Genomic DNA, 20,531 nt, shown 5'->3' with positions numbered 1-20,531 from the left:
CTCAGGTGTGCTGAGTGTGGAGGCTGCTTAAAGATTCTCTCTCTCCTTCTCCCTCTGCCTCTCCCTGCTCATGCTCTCTCTCTCTCTCAAAATAAATAAATAAATAAGGACAAAAATAAAACATAACCTACAAAAATAGAGGCAATCTGAAGAGAGCTTTCAGTGGATACTTCAATACATTTCTTGAAGGTAGAAAGGAAACAAAAGAAAGAAACCGAAATTATCTCCAGGTTGAGAAGAAGGGTTGCCAGGTAAAATACAGAATGTCTAGATAAGTTTAATTGCAGATAAAAAACAAGTTTTATTAGTATAAATATGTCCCATGCAATACTGGATATTCTGTATTTTTAAAAATTTTCTTCATTTATTTATTTTTACTTTTTTGTCAATCTGACAATCCTAGCCACAAGAAAGCTACTGTTCTTAGAGAAATTTGTAAAGATAGACAATTCATAAATCCCAACAAGATGCACTGAAAAAGTAAATAAATAATCACAGAATAACAAAGTCATTTTGAAAATGTAATTGGAATTGGAAATAAATTGAATAAAAGGCAAATGAATATAAAAAAGAAACTCTTCCAGAACATGACAAAGAAATTATAAATGCGAGGAAGAAAATGAAGGTCTAGTGCAGGGGTTGGCAAACTATGGTGCATGAGTCAAATCTGGTTTACCGTTATTTCCTGTTTGCCTGTGCACCCTGCTCAAGAATGTTAGCACTGTAAGTCCCAGAAACCAAGTCGGGGCATCTCCTTCTGTCCCATTCCTGCTTCACTGCCAGCTCCTGCCTGCTTCCTCACTGGCAGGCACAGCAATGCTCAAGCTTTGGACCGGTCACCCCCTGCATGTGGGCATTTCTGTAGTTGGCAATTACCAGGCACACAAGGTGGAATACCAGTCAGGTATACAGAGACTCAGAAAATTTCCTCATTTCCAGCCAAGTGTCCAAACTGAGACCACTGGGCTCTCCTGAGAGAGAGAATGGCACACCTTGATCAGGTGTCACTGAGGCAGTGAATGAAACTGATGAGGGTGCCTTCCTGCCCCACCCCTCACCCGCCTCATCCACCACATTCCTCTCCTTCTGGATGGTGGTTCTTTGTTCTTCATCCCCAAAGTGTCTCTAGCATATAGCAACTGGCTGCAAAGCATGCCTATTACTTCATGGGGTCTATCACAGGAAAATGGGAGTGGGCGGTGCAGGATTTTCTCTCTTATTCTGTAAGCACTACACAATATCCTTGATCTTGCCACTCCCTAATAAAATTCACAATCTGGCACTTTACCTAAAATGTTTGCCAACCCCTGATTTATTGATCAAGCAAGAGAGTAAAAAATGTGACTGAAAATAGTTTCATGAAGAATGAGAAAGCAGAAAAAGATGGAATAATCATAGAAATAATAGAAGAAAATCTCGAAACTGAAAAAGGGAACACATCTTCAGTTTGAAAGGACTCTCCAACTGTATAGAAAAATGAGCGGGGGGGAAATCCACATTATAAGGAGAAAAGCCTATGTGGTTCCTAAGTAAGGGAAAATGGAAGGGGAAAAACAAGAATCAACTGCCATCAGAATTTTTATTAGCAACATCTGATTTGAAAGCTATAAGCTTGAATGCTTGCCAGTTGCTGAATTAAATTATTGTCATCCTAAAGTTTCGACTCATCTTCATATTCATTAAAAATCACAACCAAGTACAATGACAAAATGGTAATATTTTCAGACACGCAAGGACACCTCTTTTATATTAATAAATTCCTTAGGGATGCAAACCAAAGAAGGCATAATAGAAAAGAAGCAGAGTTTACAACTTAGGAGAACAGTATGGCAGGAGTTATCCAGAAATCATAATTCTGCCACAGGCTTAGGCTCTATGAGCCTAGAATTGGTAGAGGATTGAGGATTCAAAAAGAGAGATCTCTGCATAGGAAAAATAATATTCTATAGAAAAATTAGTGCAGTTGAGAGATTGGGGAAAAAATGAGACTATGCTAGAATATAATAAGGGAATATAAAAGAAGAAGAATTTATTTCAACTTGGCTCTTGGCTCATTTTACTTTGAGTAAGAGTATTTAAGGTGTAGATAAATCAATGTAATTCCAGCACACTGCTTCCATGGCAAGGGAAAATATAGTATCCATATACTTGATACTCTTTATTTCTTTTGTAACTTTCATAATCACCCATTAGTAAATCATAGAAGAATGAATTATAGCTATAAAACAAATAAATAGAGTTCTTTATATTATAAGCCTCTCTATGGAGGGATTAATGAAATGAGTTGAATATAGACCAGATGACTAGAAACAAAAAAAACTAAAATAGAATTAGGAAGACATAGGAGTTTCACTCAAATTTCTCAAAGAAACAAAAGGTTGTTTCATTCCTTACATCTGAGTGGTTCAGAGAAGCGATATGGGGGGATGTGTTTAAGGCTACTTCATCAGTATCTATAAACTTTGTCAGTACTTTAGGGACAATAACCTCCTGCTTTTGAGTGCAGCAACTTGAAAAGGAGAATATTCTTATTAAAGCTACTCAAAATGAACTTTTGGAAAGACATCTTATTATGATAACAGCAACAAGAGCTTTTACCAGTGGATTGATTGCTAAGTTTGAAGCATACAGTGATTTCTTTTTAAATTTCATTTTGCCCTGACAATGGCCTTAAAAAGTAAGTACTCTGGGGCGCCTGGGTGGCTCAGTTGGTTAGGCGACTGCCTTCAGCTCAGGTCATGATCCTGGAGTCCCGGGATCGAGTCCCGCATCGGGCTCCCTGCTCCGCGGGAAGCCTGCTTCTCCCTCCGACCCTCCTCCCTCTCATGCTCTCTGTCTCTCATTTTCTCTGTCTCAAATAAATAAATAAAATCTTTAAAAAAAAAAAAAGTAAGTACTCTGGTTTTAATTTTATATGTGATGAAACTAAAGCTCTGAGAACTATGCCTTGCCCAAGATGACACAGTTTATAAGTAACAGAGTCAACATGCAAATCTAGGTTTGTGTGGTTCCTGAGAGACTGAATACACAAATGGAAAATGGCTAGACCATATATGCCAACATGGTGCCGACACACACCTGTAGCAGTAGTCCCAGCATGATCAGAATCTGGTCAATGACTGCCAGCTTCCCTATTCTCCCCACTCCCATCTGTGTCCAACTTTGACCAACCAGAGAAAGCCAGATATGCTCCCAAGCCAATCACATAGGCCATCCCACTTTCACTTAGTCCACCTTCAGCTTCCCTTTGCCAACAGCCTCCAATCAGAGCATTCCCGAAACCTTCCCTTTTTTACTATAAAGCTTCCCCACTTCCCTGCCTGACTTTGAGTCTCTGCCAAATACAAGTGATGGGAGCTGAATCCTTTGCTATAGCAAGAGATGAATAAATATCCTCTGTTTGTTCTCATATGGGTTTTATTTATTTCCGTATACCAAATGCTGTCATTGCAGCCACTATACAGGAAGGTTTAGAATTCCAATGCAGTAATTAATTGCTAGTTTTCTTAAAACTAGATTTTGGAAGGCAAAGTTTTCTAGGCAGAAAGAAAAAAGGAAAACATTTAGAAGAGTTCCACCACCTTAGATAACTTGGGGTGGCAAATTGTGGTAAAATAAAACTGCAAATCATTGCTCTAATCCTTAAATTGACTTGTGTGCTGTATTTATAGTTGGATGAAAAGATCCAGAGCCAAATGGCCTTTTATATTGTATTTCTTGGTTCCATTCTACAGCTGGTATTGTTACGTATTAAATGAACCAGCAGTGCCCAGATTTAGCTGCAGATAGTATGTTAAAGCAAAGTGTTTTCTGGCTCTCTAATGGCTCTCCCTCTGTCAATGGAATGAAACACAGCAGGGACTAAAAGCAAGCACCTAAATATTTCTAATAAAAACAAGGTGTATGGGCAAATACATAAGTTTAGGGAAAATGTTTAAAATAGTATCAATGCATGAGGTATGACTCTGGCAGAGTGGGAGAGAGTCTATCTCCACCCTTTCCCAGTACTTTGGCTTCAGAGTAGGCAACTGTAGGCCACTCAGCATTTGATCTATTTCCAGGGGCCAGTGTTTATTTCTCAACAGATGTTTCTGGGAAAATCAGTTTCTCCAGAGCTTATCAAGTGTCCTCCAAAACGTCGGGGGTAGTCTCTTTTCAAATGAAATGTGAGCAGCTGGGTTTAACACAACATTGTGCAAGCTTTTAATATACAGGAGGATGTGACCTGAAGATGTTTCTGAATATTTTCACAGTTCATTTCATGGGACGAGTTCAAAGGAACATAACTGAGCTGATATGTTCTTCCTTGGCAGCCATCTTAAAGCCTTAATGCATTTCTATATTCCATTGCAATGAAGATATACAGAATGCCAACTCTGAGAAAGCTCTAAGGAGTTGTACTTTTGAATTTTTGAACTAAGGTAGGTGAAATGAGGATGGTTCTTGCATCACAATGTAAAAACAGTGACTAAAGGCTGCAGACATGGAACCAGCCTGCTAGGTTTGAAATGCTGGATTTGCTGCTTTGTGACTTGAGGCAAATTCTTACTCACTCCATTCCTTAGTTTGCTCTTCTACTGAGTTATTGGGAGGATTAAATACGTTAGTATAAGTAAAATGCTAAGAATGTTACCTAGCTCATAATTTTCATTATCATCAGCATAGTTATTAATTATCATTTTCTGAGAAATTTGAGCGGGAAACCAAGGATTATTCTACCCTCACTTTTTTTTAAATTTTATTATGTTATGTTAATCACCATACATTACATCATTAGTTTTTGATGTAGTGTTCCATGATTCATTGTTTGCATATAGCACCCAGTGCTCCATTCAGTACATGCCCTCTTTAATACCCATCACCAGGCTAACCCATTCCCCCACCCCGCTCCCCTCTAGAACCCTCAGTTTGTTTCTCAGAGTCCATAGTCTCTCATGGTTCGTCTCCCCCTCCGATCTAGCCTCACTCTTTCTTCTGTTTATTGTAAACACATTTAGTTTTTGATGATATGAGAAGCTTGGGGTCAGAAATGAAAAAGAAAATCTATTGTTCGATTGGGGAAGGGTATCAAAGAAGGTGGGGGTTCATAGGCAAGTCATACGCTTTGGTCCCTTAGCACTCTTACCCCCAGTGAGGAGACAGGTTAAATTCTCTCCAAAATGTCCCTTACTTCTGTAGAACTATGCTGAAAATTGGAGCAAGGTGCAAATTGCTCTCTGCCTCTTCCTTCAGAGTTCAGGGATAGCTCTGAAACCATCTGAAACATACAGACCCTCTACTAAGTCTAGGAGGTTAATTTCCCTACTGCTGTGTTTGCAACTAGGTCCCTCCCTCAACTGAACAGTGACTCACACTTCTATTGATATGTCTTGATTTATAGATGTCTAATGAAATATTTTAAGTCAGCAAAACATTTAAAATATCATATTCTAATTGTTTTCCCAAAGGTCTTCCTTCACATTGCTACTGCATCAGGATGAATATCATTTCCAAATATTGAGAGTTCTTTGGTCTAGCATTCTACTGAAATCAGCACTAACTTCATAATCTGACTTATTCAGTTTCAATTTTAGCTATAGGATTAGAACTAATGAGCAACTTTCGGGTTACATTTTTGAGATATTGTACTATAAAAATTCTCATCCTCCTAATATATTGTAAGCTATTTTTGTGGCTGCCTGGACTTTAAATACTTTCTTCACTGGAAGCTAATCCATTATAGCTATTAGCTTCTTGCTCTGTCAAGGTACAGAAACTAATAAACCTTGAAAGATTTAAAAAGCTACAGATTCTGAAGTTCTTTCATCAAGTTTGTTTGGCAGGTTAAATTACTTATTCTCATTAATATCAGAGAGTAGTTCATCCCAATAGTGAAAGGTCACCTTCAGTGTCTCTGTAAATAATTATGTGATTCTAAAATCATGTAGTTGAAATTCCTGTTTTTAATCATTCTGCTCACTTCTAAGGACATATCAAGGCAATAAAATAATTTCAAAGGTGATATTTTTAACATCTCCAATTTAATCATTGTTCATGGTAGGAAGAAGGTCAGTAACCATATTCAAAACCATTTTTAAAGCAGTCACTTAATTTACTTAACTGTTACCCATTTTTTATCCTTTCTTTCTGGTCAATTCTATTTTCTAAAGAAGATGTTTCATACATACTTCTGTGTAAAACTTCAAAATGTTTCATAAATACTTCTGTGTAAAAATGTGCATTTGCTTAAATTTTAACAGTGTAGTTAGCCTTCACTGAAGAGTCAACTAAGAATATCCAGCTTCCTCACCTTGGTCTCTGTGTTTTATATTTCTTTTTTATATCTCCTAAGTCTAATAAACATTTGAAAAAGAATAAGTCATGCTTCTTTATATCACAACCATGATACTACCAAGTTCATAACTTCATCCATGACTATAATTTTTTTTTGTTTTTGTTTCTTTGGCTTACGGCCTAAAATCCAAAACAATAATACGACACACAAAAGCACCTAACACATTGCAGGAGAGTAAAAATTTAGAAAATAGTATGTATTTGCAAACTACAAATACAAATAATTCTCTATAATTATATTTACATTATTCAAGCAAAATTTAGTTATTTGAACCACTTTAGTACTCATTAGAAATTACTCTGAAGGTAGATAAAATAAATAAAATGGGATGTTATACATACCATGTTTAGTTCTTTGTAAAATAGGATGGGAAAAGAGATAGGATAAACAAGCAAATTTATGTTTGTATATTCCCAGTTTCCCTTAATGTTCAGAGGCTGATCTTCATTACTAGGAAAAAAAGCAAGAATATTCTGTACTATAAAAACCAGAATCCATGTTCTACTGAGAACCACAATAGATATGATTCTTGCCTTCACCTTCAAAGATCAACCTAAGCATAGTTGTCTTCTTATGTCTCCTTTTGAGTTTTTCTCTTTCTTTACTATTCCCTTTCTTTTAACTCCTACTGAATCAAGTGGGAGTCATTCTGCCAAGTCAGGCAGATTTCTCTAGGTCTCAACGTTCACTTGTTTATTTTTCCTCTCACCCCATGGGCATTCTCATCATAAGCTAATACATTTACCTAAAGTTACTCCATGTTGCACTTTTCTTCATTATAAAAGGGTATGAGCTCACATGAAAAGTCTTTAAAATAAGAGGCTGTAAAATTAATGAGTATATTATTAAGTTAATTTTAGAATGTAGTATAATGATCTTAGGAATTCAAGACTTATGAGAGACATCTGCCCTCAGGTCTACAAAAAGCTTGAAAAACTACCTCTAGAAGGATAGACTATTTATTTGGCTTATACTTAACAAATAATTGCACATTATACCTTTACAGAATGAGAAAAGTGCACAAAAATTTATATTCCCAACACCTTTATAGGACTGAAAAAATCAACTATAACCTTGTATATTAATTGAGCATACTCTGAAATGTGGGGTAGTAGCATAAATATAGAAAGGATTCCTGAAATTTTTATTTGCCAGCTATTTAAACTTCCTTACAGTGAGTTAATTACTACTGAATTAACTTGCATGTTTGAGATTCAAACTGTACTGTACTACAGAATAGACAGTTAAAAAACAAAACCAGGGGCGCCTGGGTGGCTCAGTTGGTTAAGCGACTGCCTTCAGCTCAGGTCATGATCCTGGAGTCCCGGGATCGAGTCCCGCATCGGGCTCCCTGCTCGGCGGGGAGTCTGCTTCTCCCTCTGACCCTCCCCCCTCTCATGTGCTCTCTTTCTCTCATTCTCTCTCTCTCTCTCTCAAATAAATAAATAAAATCTTAAAAAAAAACAAAAAAACAAAAAAACAAAACCAAACCTTTGTATATAACTCAAGCTCAAATGTATTGATTATAGTAAGCCCTTAAATAACAAATACAATCATAGTGGTATAATATTATTTTAGCACTTCATTCATGATTGTAAAGTTTACATTCAGAAGTACTGAGACAAAATCTTGCAGGATCCTATACAAACTTTGATGAAACTAGTTACAAATCAGTCAATATCACAGCAGCTTATGTTGATAACAGTTCAAATGAAGCCTAGGATCTCAGACTCAGCATACCATAGAAAAGCACTAGAAAACATGTGTTGAATAAAAACAAGTAATTCACATTCTCCTCCTAAATGAGAACCCTTGTTCATGCATACCTGAGTGTCACCATCTCTGATCACCCATGCCGCAATTTAAAATAATGACTTGGTGTCACTGCTAGGTCTACAAGGGCTAATCCAGTTTTAAGTGATGATGTAATGAATGATCTAGAATAAATGTCAATCTCATTTTTTTCCAGGATTTGCTTTGTCAAGAAAGTAGAGAAAATAAGACATCTCTCTCTGAAATCCTGAGGCCAAAAAGAAGACCAAGGTTAATCAACAATAAATATATCATTTTTGTAGTCACCTCAGAAAATATTGGCTAAGCAAGTATAAAAGCCTCATGAAAGCTTAAAATAGGGTATAGTACATGGAAAACCATCTTATACCAACAGACCAAGACTAGAGATCTCTGAGCAGGTAGAAGAGCTACTTTGTGTTACTATGCCCTAGTGACATACTGTGAAACACTGGGACTGAGATTCAACTGTATTCAAGACCACACTGAGAACGTATTACAAAGCCTTCATTCGTTTCTCTTTGTGTTTCAAATTTTACCTCAGAAAGAAAAAAAAATTGATGATAAGCTACCAGATATAAAGATAACAAAAGACTAAAATCTAAGTAGTTGATTGACTGATAAGGCTCATCTGCCTGTTACTTTTTTATTTCTTCTATTAGGAATTAAATGGTCCCTATATCATGATTTCTGTAAACTGAAACTATATACAGATTTAAGTAGAAGATTAAAATTATATGGACTGGAGAGGTGGACATTTGGAATAAGAAGAGACATATTTGGGGCACCTGGGTGGCTCAGTTGGTTAAGCAACTGCCTTCGGCTCAGGTCATGATCCCAGGGTCCTGGGATCGAGTCCCACATTGGGCTCCTGGCTCAGCAGGAAGCCTGCTTCTCCCTCTCCCACTCCCCCTGCTTGTGTTCCCGCTCTCGCTGTCTCTGTCTCTGTCAAATAAATAAATAAAATCTTTAAAAAAAAAAAAAAGAAGAGACATATTTGCTACATTCTAAGATATATTTTAATGCTTATTTATTTGCTTATTCACTCAATGAATATTGAACACCTGTTATATGTCTCTTTTAAGTTCTGAAGCTACAGCAGTGAATCAAACACACAAAAGTAGCTGTCCTCTTGGAGCTTACATTCTGGTTGGGGACTATATCCAACTGTACTTGAATCCAATCTTGGATGTTTGCTAGGCATATCAAACTTGACAAATCCAAATAATTCTCAATCTTCTTCCCGTTCAAATATACTTCTCCCCCAGTCTTTCCTAGCTCATCAAGTGTCATCTCCATTTACCCTCTTGCTTATGCCAAAAATGTGAGAGTTATTCTTGTTTTCCCTCATTCCCTCACTCTTCCCATACAATCTATCATCAAATGCTGTTGGCTCTACCTTCCAAATCTTTTCAACACCTGCTACAACACTGGTCCACCGTTTTTCAGCTATACTGACATAATAAATTTTCTAACTTTCCTGCTTCAGAAGCAGGAAAGGGGGAGGGGAGAGAGAGAGAATATAAAATAAAACAAATAAACTATTTCTAGTTGGTCACTCAAGAGAGTTGGGAATTAAGTTGCAGTTGATAGGGATAAATGTAGATTCTAAATATATATATATTTATATATATATACACACACATAATTTATATATATAGTTTAATAAGTTTGAGTTTGTAATTGTACAATATATTAGTAATTATAAAATACAATTAAATTGAAATGCAATCACTAAATATAAAAATAAGAAAGTGATTTTCCTATCCATGTTCACTGGAAAATTCTTAAAACAATGACAATCTGGTAGCAAAAAACATTCTCATTGCCCACATTGTGGTCTTGATATATAATTTTCATATAAAACAAACCAAGACTCCTTGAAAATAATGGAAGGAACCATACAAAGTCTGCATGGAAACATTTTAGCTTAGATAGCAAAAAATATCTCAAATATACTGAGGGTCATGGTAAAGGACTCAGTAGTAATTGAAGAGTCTTACACTCAGTGAAGAGAAGAAAATTTAAGCATTGAAAGTAAGAGCATTTGAACACCTAAAATATATTTAAGTATATGAGTTCATCACGGTACTAAAAAAATAATAATTACTCATTATTATCTTCAAATGCTGGTAAATGGACTCATTATATTGTGAAATAAATGTAAAAAATTAGGCATGTACCCAATTGTTTTCTACAATAACTATTCTTTTGGATAATCACACAGCAGAGAGAAGTTTACTTTTAAGGGAGAACTGCAGATAATAAAATAATGCAATATATAGAATTATAATATTATTTTATATACTCAAATGAATTAGTTAATCTAGATACTGATCAACAACTGCTAACACCAGAACACAAGATAAACACACATTATGCACCTCATTTGAGACAAACAACACTATCTATGAAACAGTATTGCTAAAAAAAAAAAGAAAAATTAATAAATGTGCATCTTATCATGCCTCGAGTTTTAATCTATAGAAAAATACACAAGAACATTGGCTCACAAACTCTGTAATTTCCCAGGTGAAATGTGAGAGGCCAAGGAGAGACCAAAGAAAGAAGTGAACCATTTCAGTTTGGTAGTTGGCAGGTTTAATAAGCAAGAAAACTTACTTACGAGGTTTGTCTTGGGTGGCCACCGGATAAGTAGATCTCCTCACCTGTCCACCAAAATCTTAAAAGTTGTGCAGAGGCCTTACTGGACTCAGTCATGTATACCCTCCAGATGGTCTCAATAACACATTACTTTCTCTCAGGGCTAAGCCCTTGAAAATGATTGCCACTGTTGAAATGGAGGGTGGAGCTACTTTCCAAGGATAGAGGAAAGGGCAGGGAACCTCTGCCCAGGTCCAGCTCGAAGGTCAACTGGCAGTCATGTTCTCTCCATGACCTCTTCTGAAAAAGAGAGAAGAACATGTTAAAAGACACATGAGGGATGCAATCAGCAAAAACTAAACTGTAGGAAACTACTGGACAAAGGATCTTATTTATAAATCAATAAATAAGTTGCAAGTAATTTAAAAAGAGAGATGAGAATACTTACATACTAAAAGGGAATTAAGAGATATCTGAACTAATTGCAACAACTAGTACTTAGTTGATTCCTAATTTAAAAAAAAAAACTGTAAAAACAATTGTGGCATTTGTGAGAAAATTGGAAAAATTTGAAAAATGATTAATCTTTTCCAATATTAGGGATTTATTGTTAAATTTTTAGAATAATAATGAAAACATGGGTATCTTTAAAAAAGGGCTATTTCAGAGAAACATACTGAAGTGTTTACAGATGAAACAATACAACATCTTAGGTTTGCTCAGAAATGACTTAAAAAGAGGAAATAGGTAGGAGTATAAATAACACAAGATGGACCAGGTGTTGATAACTGTTGATGATGGGTAATGGTGAAGGACTTTATTATGCTTTTCTTTCTATTTCTAGATATAGTTGAGTTTTTCTACAATAAATTAAAAATAAATATAAAAATACATCAACATGATATAAAATATTTAAGTAAAGTTTTTGAGACAACAAAATCCAACTGTGTTCCTTTAGTTGTCATGTCATTTGCTAAATGTTTTGAATCATTTTAAATCAGACAAAATGTTATACTGGAGGATTCATGCTTTTAGCATATATTTTGTTGGTCTGTTTTTGCAGGAGCAGAATTTTACTTTTGGGGGGCAAAACTGCTATGTGTCAGTACTTTTAATGTTGTGTACATCAAATTATAGTAAAAAGACAAATATGAACAAGATGCAATCCTTCTATTTTCATGAATGGTGCAACTGCACTATAGTAAACCAAGTTTATATTCTGCCATCACAAGGGGTTCTCCCATTCCTTTATTTTGTTATGGATCATTAAAAATATCTTTAAAAAAACCAGCAGTTTCATCATTACTACTCAAAATATCCAGTGAAAGATTTGAGCCAGGACAAAATGGAAGATACTGAATACACTGCAGTGCCTTAAATTCCATTTATAACTTGTAATTTTCGTAGAGCACATAGACCCTGGGTGTGTCTTAATGTGGATAAATTCATTTCATTTTTGTTGAGCTGTATTTTTGTCAGCTAGGGCTGCCATAACAAAACAGCCACCACAGACCAGGTGGCTTAAACAACAGAAATTTATTTTTCCACACTGTGAAGCAGGAAGTCCAAAATCAAAATACTGGCAGGGTGGGTTTCTCCCAAGGTCTCTGTCCTTGGCTCACAGACAGCTGCCTTCTCTCTGTGTCCTCACATGCCCTTTGCACATGCAAGTCTCTGCTGTTTCTTCTGCTTCTTATGGGGACATTGATGAAATTATGGCTCACCCTTATGACCTCATTTCACCTTAATTACCTCATTAAAGGCCCTATCTCCAAATGCTGTCACATTGGGAGTTAGGGCTTCCATTTATGAATTTGGAGGGTACAATTCAGTACCTAACAAGCTGCAAAGTGGTTTTTTTTTTTCCTGATAATTCAAGAGAATGACTAGGGAAAATTAATTTTTCACATAAGAAAAGTCTTTCCAAAGAAAATCATGACTTTCAAAAGGTCCACTTGTCCTGTAGATAGAGAAAGAGCAAGAGAGAGAGCTCTCAACTGGAATACTGTCCTGTAGCTGGGATCCAAGTCCTCTGATATCTATCTCAGCCTGTTCCAAACACAACCCCTCAGCCCTCAGACATCAGCTACCGCTCATTTCTAATTCTAGAGGTTGACCCCCCACATCTGCTGGCAAATGTTTTAAAATGTGTACAGATTTGTGGCCCCAAAATTTAAAAGTTACAGATGGCAAATACACATATGAAAAGATGCTTCACATGACATGTCATTAGAGAAATGCAAATTAAAACAACAATGAGATACCGCTACACACCTGTCAGAGTGGCTAAACTCTAAAGCAGGCAACACAAATGCGGATGAAGTGTGAAGCATCAGGAATTCTCATTCATTTCTTGTGGGAATGCAAAATGATCGAATCATTTTGAAAGACCGTTTGGAGGTTTCCTACAAAATTAAACATAGCCTGTTACCATATGATCCAGCAATCGCGCTCCTTGGTTATTTACCCAAAGAACTGAAAATGTATATCCACACCAAAACCTGCACATGGGTGTCTACAGCAGCTTTGTTTATAATTGCCAAAACATGGAAGCAATTAAGATGTCCATCAGTAGGCAAATGGATAAACTGTGGTGCATCCAGGTAATGGAGTATTATTTAGTGATAGTAAGAAATGAGCTATCAAGCTATTAAAAGACATAAAGGTAACTTAAATTCATATTCCTCAGTGAAAGAGGCCAATCAGAAAAGGTTAATTACTGTATGATTCCAACTATATGACATTCAGGAAAGACAAAACTATGAAACAGTAAAAATATCAGTAGTTGCCATAGCTTAGGGGAAAGAGAGGGGTGAATAGGCAAAGTGTAGAGAATTCTTAAGGCATTGAAAATACTGTGTATGATACCATAATAATGGATACATGTCATTATATACTTGTCAAAACCCATAGAATATAAAACACCAAGAATTAATCTTAAACTATGGATTTAGGGTAATTATAATATGTTAATGTGGATTCATCAGTTATAAGAAATGTACCATGCTACTGAAGGATGTTGATAATGGGGTAAGCTAAGCTTGTGTGGGGACAGGCTATATGGGAAATCTCATACCTTCTGCTCAATTTTGCTATGAACCTAAAACTGTTCTGAAAAATAAAATCTGTTTTAAAAATAACAGGAATAAAATTTTTAAAAAGTAAAAAATGATTTGAATCTTATCTTTCATATACTGTGTGATTTTAAGCAAGCTAATTAATATCTTTGTCCAGGGGTGCCTGGGTAGCTCAGTTGGTTAAGCATCTGCCTTCAGCTCAGGTCATGATTTTGGGATCCTGGGATCGATCCCTACAAGCCCTGAGTCAGTCTCCTTGCTTCTCCTTCTCCTTCTACCCCTCCCCTTCTGTTCATGCTCTCTCTCTTGCTCTTTCTCTATCTCAAATAAATAAATAAAAATTTTTAAAAAAATCTTTGTAGTCCAGTATACTTATCTATAAAATGCAGTAATAAAGGCAACTGCCTCTCAGAATTATTGCAGATAATTAAAAATGAAAAAAAGAAAGATTTTACAAAATACTTTCAAATACTGACTTGTACTAAATTGAATGAGAGGTTTTCAGCTCAGACACAAATGAAAAACAAATACTGCAGATAGGACACCATTAATTCCTATATGCTGCTTCTCTAAGGGGAATCATAGAAATGCTTATTTCAATTAATTATTTTATAGATTCCCTAGATTTATGTTTGTAAGTTTGCTCAATTTAAGAAAAAAATAATCACTGCTTTGATGAGACAATATATACTCATGGTACAAACTTAACTAAATCATATATGGTGAAAAGAAATTCCTCCTTCTCCCTCCTTCATCTAAGTTCCATCGCTAGTAGTAATTACTGTTACCAGTTTTGTGTATGTTTATGAAATGTTTTATGCATCTACAAACAATGAATGAGAGTGCTTGATTCTGGGAGTATTATTAGTCATATTAAAAAAAATCAATATTGTACAGACACTAACCAGTCAGAATAGATTTGGCCTTAGACTGTGCTAAGGGTCCTGGAATCTCCTGGTTATGATACTGGCCGAAGGTCAGTAGGTTGGTAAGTGAGTGATGTCAGGATAGAAACTAAGCAGTCATTGCCCAAACTCTGCACTAGGTGTGTATTGGTTAAAGGGACAGCAAAAAGGGAAGTGGTATATGTTGAGAGGTAATAAAGGTGTATGGTATCCATTTCACAGCTTTTCCTGAACAAAATTTTTTTGTATTGCAGATATCATACTTAATGTACTATAAGGTACATACATATAGTAATTAAGGAGCTGCCCAGGACCACAAGCTAGGATTTTTCTCATATCTATGTAATCATGATTCTGAAGTCAAAGGTTTTTAATTTGACTAATCAGCCTTATTATTGCTGATTCCCTGAGTAAAGATTTCATTTATTCTCTTACCTAAAATTAATATTTTCTAAGCTCTAAGAATTTTTACTTTAATTTTCTTTGTTCTGTATAACCAGTCTTCCTCCCTTGTCCCCTCCCTACAGTCCTAAGAACTGTCATTTTCTAGGATTTCAGGATGAGACTTGCTATACAATCACATTTTTCACTTTTTTTAACTTTAGAAATGTGACAGTCAATGAGAATTTTGGACAGTTTTTCTTTAATTTCGATCATATACATGACTCATTCTGCCTTCTCAAGCCCTTTCAAGAACAGGCTCAGAAGTAAGGCTCTTTAGGTTTGATGTATTTCAAGTCTCATACAATGCAGTGTTCACTTTCAAGTGTATTCATTCAAAGTCTTTCTCTTTCTATACCTCAAAGTCAAGAGAGGTATTCCTATAAAAGAATTTCCCAAGCTACCACTGCTTATTCCATGTGAATGCTGTGAGGAAATTGTAGGGAGAAATGCCCAAAGGAGGCACCATCTGCACAGGCTAAAACAAAATAAAATGTCAAATAATACTTGTCTTCCTCTTTTCCTTTCACCCACTTATTATTAAGCACAGATACTGAAAAAGACTTAAGAGTCCGTATGTGGTTCCAGAACTCTCCATTTATCAAACAACTTATGCTAATTGGTGTGTCCACAAGACAGTATGATAGAGTGGAAAGTGGGGTAGCTGGATGTGCTCCAACTTTTACTAACTAATGGATGATCCTAGGCATCCATTCTCTTAGCTCCAGATTCAACTTCCATAAAATCACATAATATCTATTTTAGGGCTATTTAGAAGATTAAGTGATATGTGTAAAATGTTATTTGAACCTTAAACCATTAAATGAAAGTTATATTTACTATCTCTGACAAATGTATGTTTTTTGATAAGAGAGTTTTGCCCCAGAACCTCATTCCCTGTTCACTACACTTAGGAATAAACCAAAGAGGTAAAGGATCTGTACTCTGAAAACCATAAAACACTCATGAAAAAAATTGAGGAAGACACAAAGAAATAGAAAAACATTCCATGCTCATGGATTAGAAGAACAAATATTGTAATTAAAATGTCTATGCTATCTAGAGCAATCTATACATTCAATGCAATCCCTATCAAAATACCATCAACATTTTTCCCAGAGCTGGAACAAATAATCATAAAACTTGTATGGAACCAGAAAAGACCTTGACTAGCCAGGGGAATATTGAAAAAAAAAAACCAAAGCTGGTGGCATCACAATGCCAGACTTCCAGCTCTATTACAAAGCTGTCATCATCAAGACAGTATGGTACTGGCACAAAAACAGACACATAGATCAATGGAACAGAATAGAGAACCCAGAAATGGACCTCAACAAATCTTCGACAAAGCAGGAAATAATGTTCAATGGCGAAAAGACAGTCTCTTCAACAAATGGTGTTGGGAAAATTGGACAGCCACATGCAGAAGAATGAAACTGGACCATTTCCTTACACCACACACAAAAATAGACTCAAAATGGATGAGAGACCTAAATGTGAGACAGGAATCCATCAAAATCCTAGAGGACAACACAGACAGTCATCTCTTTGACCTCGGCCACAGCAACTTCTTGCTAGACACGTCTCCAAAGGCAAGGAAAACAAAGACAAAAATGAGCCATTGAGACTTCATCAAGATAAAAAGCTTCTGCACAGCAAAGGAAATATCATGTATTGAATGGAGCACTGGGTGTTATACGCAAACAATGAATCATGGAACACTACATCAAAAACTAATCATGTAATGTATGGTGATTAACATAATAAAATAAAATTAAAAAAAAAAAAAGAAATAGGCAGAAGACATGAACAGACGTTCTCCAAAGAAGACATCCAAATGGCCCACAGACACATAAAAAAATGCTCCACATCACTCGGCATCAGGGAAATACAACTCGAAACCACAATGAGATACCACCTCACACCAGTCAGAATGGCTAAAATTAACATCAGGAAACAACAAATGTTGGCAAGGATGCAGAGAAAGAGGGAACCCTCTTACACTGTTGGTGGAAATGCAAACTGGTGCAGCCACTCTGGAAACAGTATGAGGTTCTTCAGAAAGTTAAAAATAGAGCTACCCTACAACCTAGCAATTGCACTATTAGGTATATACCCCAAAGATAAAAATGTAGTGATCCGAAGGGGCAACTGCACCCCAATGTTTATAGCAGCAATGTCCACAATAGCCAAACTATGGAAAGAGCCCAAATGTCCTTCCACAGATGAATGGATAAAGAAGATGTGGTGTATATATATACAATGGAATATTATGCAGCCATTAAAAAATGAAATCTTGCCATTTGCAATGACATGGATGGAACTAGAGGGTATTATGCTAAGTGAAATAAGTCAATCAGAGAAAGACAAGTGCCATATGATCTCATTCATGTAGAATTTAAGAAACAAAACAGATGATCATAATGGAAGGGAGGGACAAATAAAATAGGATGTAATCAGAGAGGGAGACAAACCATAAGGGACTCTTAACCATAGGAAATAAACTGAGGGTTGCTGGAGAGAAGGGGGGTGGGGAGATGGTGTAACACGGTGGTGGGCCTTAAGGAGGGCATGTGATGGAATGAGCACTGGGTGTTATATACAACTGATGAATCACTGAACTCTACCTCTGAAACTAATAATACATTATATGTAAATTAATTGAATTTAAATTTAAAAAAAGAAAAGGAACAAAAAAGATTATATACAAATATTTAAAACTGGTTTAAAATTTGGCATATGAATTATATTCCTGGCAAGGAAGATAGAAAGGTAACACCGTGATAGAGTCAGACAAGGTCCAGGCACAGTGGTTCTGTGAACTTTAGTGGCATCTTCTTTAATACTAGAGATAGAATGATAAAATTGAAGAAACTTTTTCAGAAGGGAAATGTAGAACAAGAGATATAAAGTGGTATGTCTAAGGCAACAAAAATAATTATTGGTAAAACATTCTACAACCCCAAATCCAAGGCTCTCTGATAAGCTTTCTCTCCTCTCATCATAGACAGGTATTATCTCTAAAACACTAATGCCAGAGTCCCAGGTAATGGGCAATTCAGCAGTGGAGATATGTGGAAACAGGCAGCTCTGACCGGCCTAACTCACTTCATACCACGTAGGTAACTCTCAAGAGTAGTTCTGGGGCTTACCAAACTTCCAAGGCTCTCAGCTTGGAAATATATGCCTGACGACTTGTATCTATAAATAACATGAATCCAAGTAAGAGCTGATCCCCCCCCTTTTTTTTGCTTCCACCATTAACATTTTTTAATATATTTTTTTTGTTGTTAATTTCTACTTTGATGGACATGAAAAGAATACCTTTCAATAAAGAAATTTAGGAAAATTATTGTCAGGCCTAAAGATAACATTCATTGACTGAATGCTAAACTGGACAGTTAATTAATAAGGAAATGAGACAGCATTGCAGGTTAAATAGTTCTTGTCTCTGTTTTAAAAACAAATAAAACTTCTTTAAGTTATAACTGATGGCTTGAAATTAAAGAAAAATATTTTTTTAAATAAATGTGCTTCTAGCCTGTATAACTTACTATTTTGTGAATCAAACATTTCTTCCCAAATTAAGGCATCTTGATATTCACATTTCAAAAGTTGAGGATTTTTTAAAATGTGAATAAATATAATTAAATATATCTTGTTTATAAATTTTGATTTTTTTCCCCTTAAATTAGTAACATCTGGCAGCTTTACTAATCTTCAGTATAGACAAGCAAGACTATCTGCGATAGAGCATTTTTGTCACTGCTGTATTTATTCAATGTCATTTAGTCAATGTAATGCATACTGACAGTATGACAAAAGATATGTAAAAGAATTTTGACATTCATCTCCACATTGTGTAAACCCCGGAAGCTGAAACTTCCTAGCAAAGGTCTAATTCAGACAGGATGCCCAACAGTTACCAATTTCTGACGAATGAAGCTCTTATTTTTATACACTGGACCACAGGAAAGTAATACCAAAAACTTGGCAACGCTCGAAGTTCTTATCTTGGCTTTTCCCAAACTGTGTGCTGTAGGTAAGTCCTTCAATATTTTGGGGCCTATAATGTACAAAATGAGGAAGTTGAAGACATCATGGGCCCCCAAGTTTCTACTTCAAAGTCCCTTTTAAAAATTTATTCAAAAACTATTTAATCTAATTTTAGACTTACAGAAGTGTTCAAGAATAGTACAAAGAGTTTCTTATATCTCTCATGCTGCTTCCTCTAATGTTAATATCTTGCATTACCATAGTAAAATTATCAAGAACAGAAAAGTAACACTGGGGGCGCCTGGGTGGCTCAGTCGTTAAGCGTCTGCCTTCGGCTCAGGTCATGATCCCAGGGTCCTGGGATCGAGTCCCACATCGGGCTCCCTGCTCGGCAGGAAGCCTGCTTCTCCCTCTCCCACTCCCCCTGCTTGTGTTCCTGCTCTCGCTATCTCTCTCTCTGTCAAATAAATAAATAAAATCTTTAAAAAAAAAAAAAAAGTAACACTGGTACAATATTAATGAAACCACAGACCTTTTTCAAATTTTACCAATTTCCCATGTTATTTTTCTTTTCTAGGATTCTACACAGTGTCCCACATTACATTTGGTTGTTATTTGTACTTGTTATACCATCTATGGCAGTTCTGTCTTTCCTTGCCTTTCATGAAGATGACACATTTGAAGAGTATTGATCAGTAATTTTGTAGGAGGATGACCCTGAATTTGGGATTGGATGTTTCGTCATGTTTAGATTGAGATTATGCATTCTTTTCAAAAGTACCACAATAATATTGTACCCTTCTCAGGGCATCATATCAAGGGTTCATGATGTTGATATGTGTTATTCCTGGTGATGTTTACCTTGATCACTTGGTTAAGATGGTGTCTGTTGGGTTTCCCCACAGTAAAGTTATTCTTTCCTTTTGTACTTCATAAGTATCTTGGGGGACATGCTTGAGACTATGCAAATCTTTTCCTCATCAAACTTTTCCCCTAATTTTCCCTAATTTTAGTATTCATCAATGGATCTTCTCTGCGACAATTATTGCTGTAGTGACTGACTAATGAATATCCTTTATTTCTCTTATCCCTCCCCATACATATTGGTTAGAATTTTACAAAAGGAAGACCTGTCATGTCTCCTCCATTTATTCATTAATCTGATTACTTATTTATATCAATAAGTTTCTATGAACATTTATTTTATTCTATGAGTTCTATTCCAACACTCTTTATTTACTCTATTGAAAAGTTGTTCCAGCTTTGAACATTAGGGGCTCTTTCAGGCTGTTTCTTGTGTTCTTCTTCCCTCCCTCCCTCCCTCCTTTCCTTCTTCCTTCCTTCCTTCCTTCCTTCCTTCCTTCCTTCCTTCCTTCCTTCCTT

General features: G+C 35.9%; 1 pseudogene; it reads right to left on the bottom strand.

Annotated features, from left to right (window-relative positions):
• Positions 1-11,925: 11,925 nt before the first annotated feature.
• Positions 11,926-20,531, bottom strand: part of LOC118007562 — a 31,271-nt pseudogene continuing 22,665 nt past the window's right edge.

The sequence above is a fragment of the Mirounga leonina genome, unplaced genomic scaffold (assembly GCF_011800145.1).
Source record: "Mirounga leonina isolate KUSES-001 unplaced genomic scaffold, KU_Mleo_1.0 Mir_125, whole genome shotgun sequence".
Taxonomy (NCBI): Eukaryota; Metazoa; Chordata; class Mammalia; order Carnivora; family Phocidae; genus Mirounga; species Mirounga leonina.
This window is presented reverse-complemented; position numbering and strand designations above follow the sequence as displayed.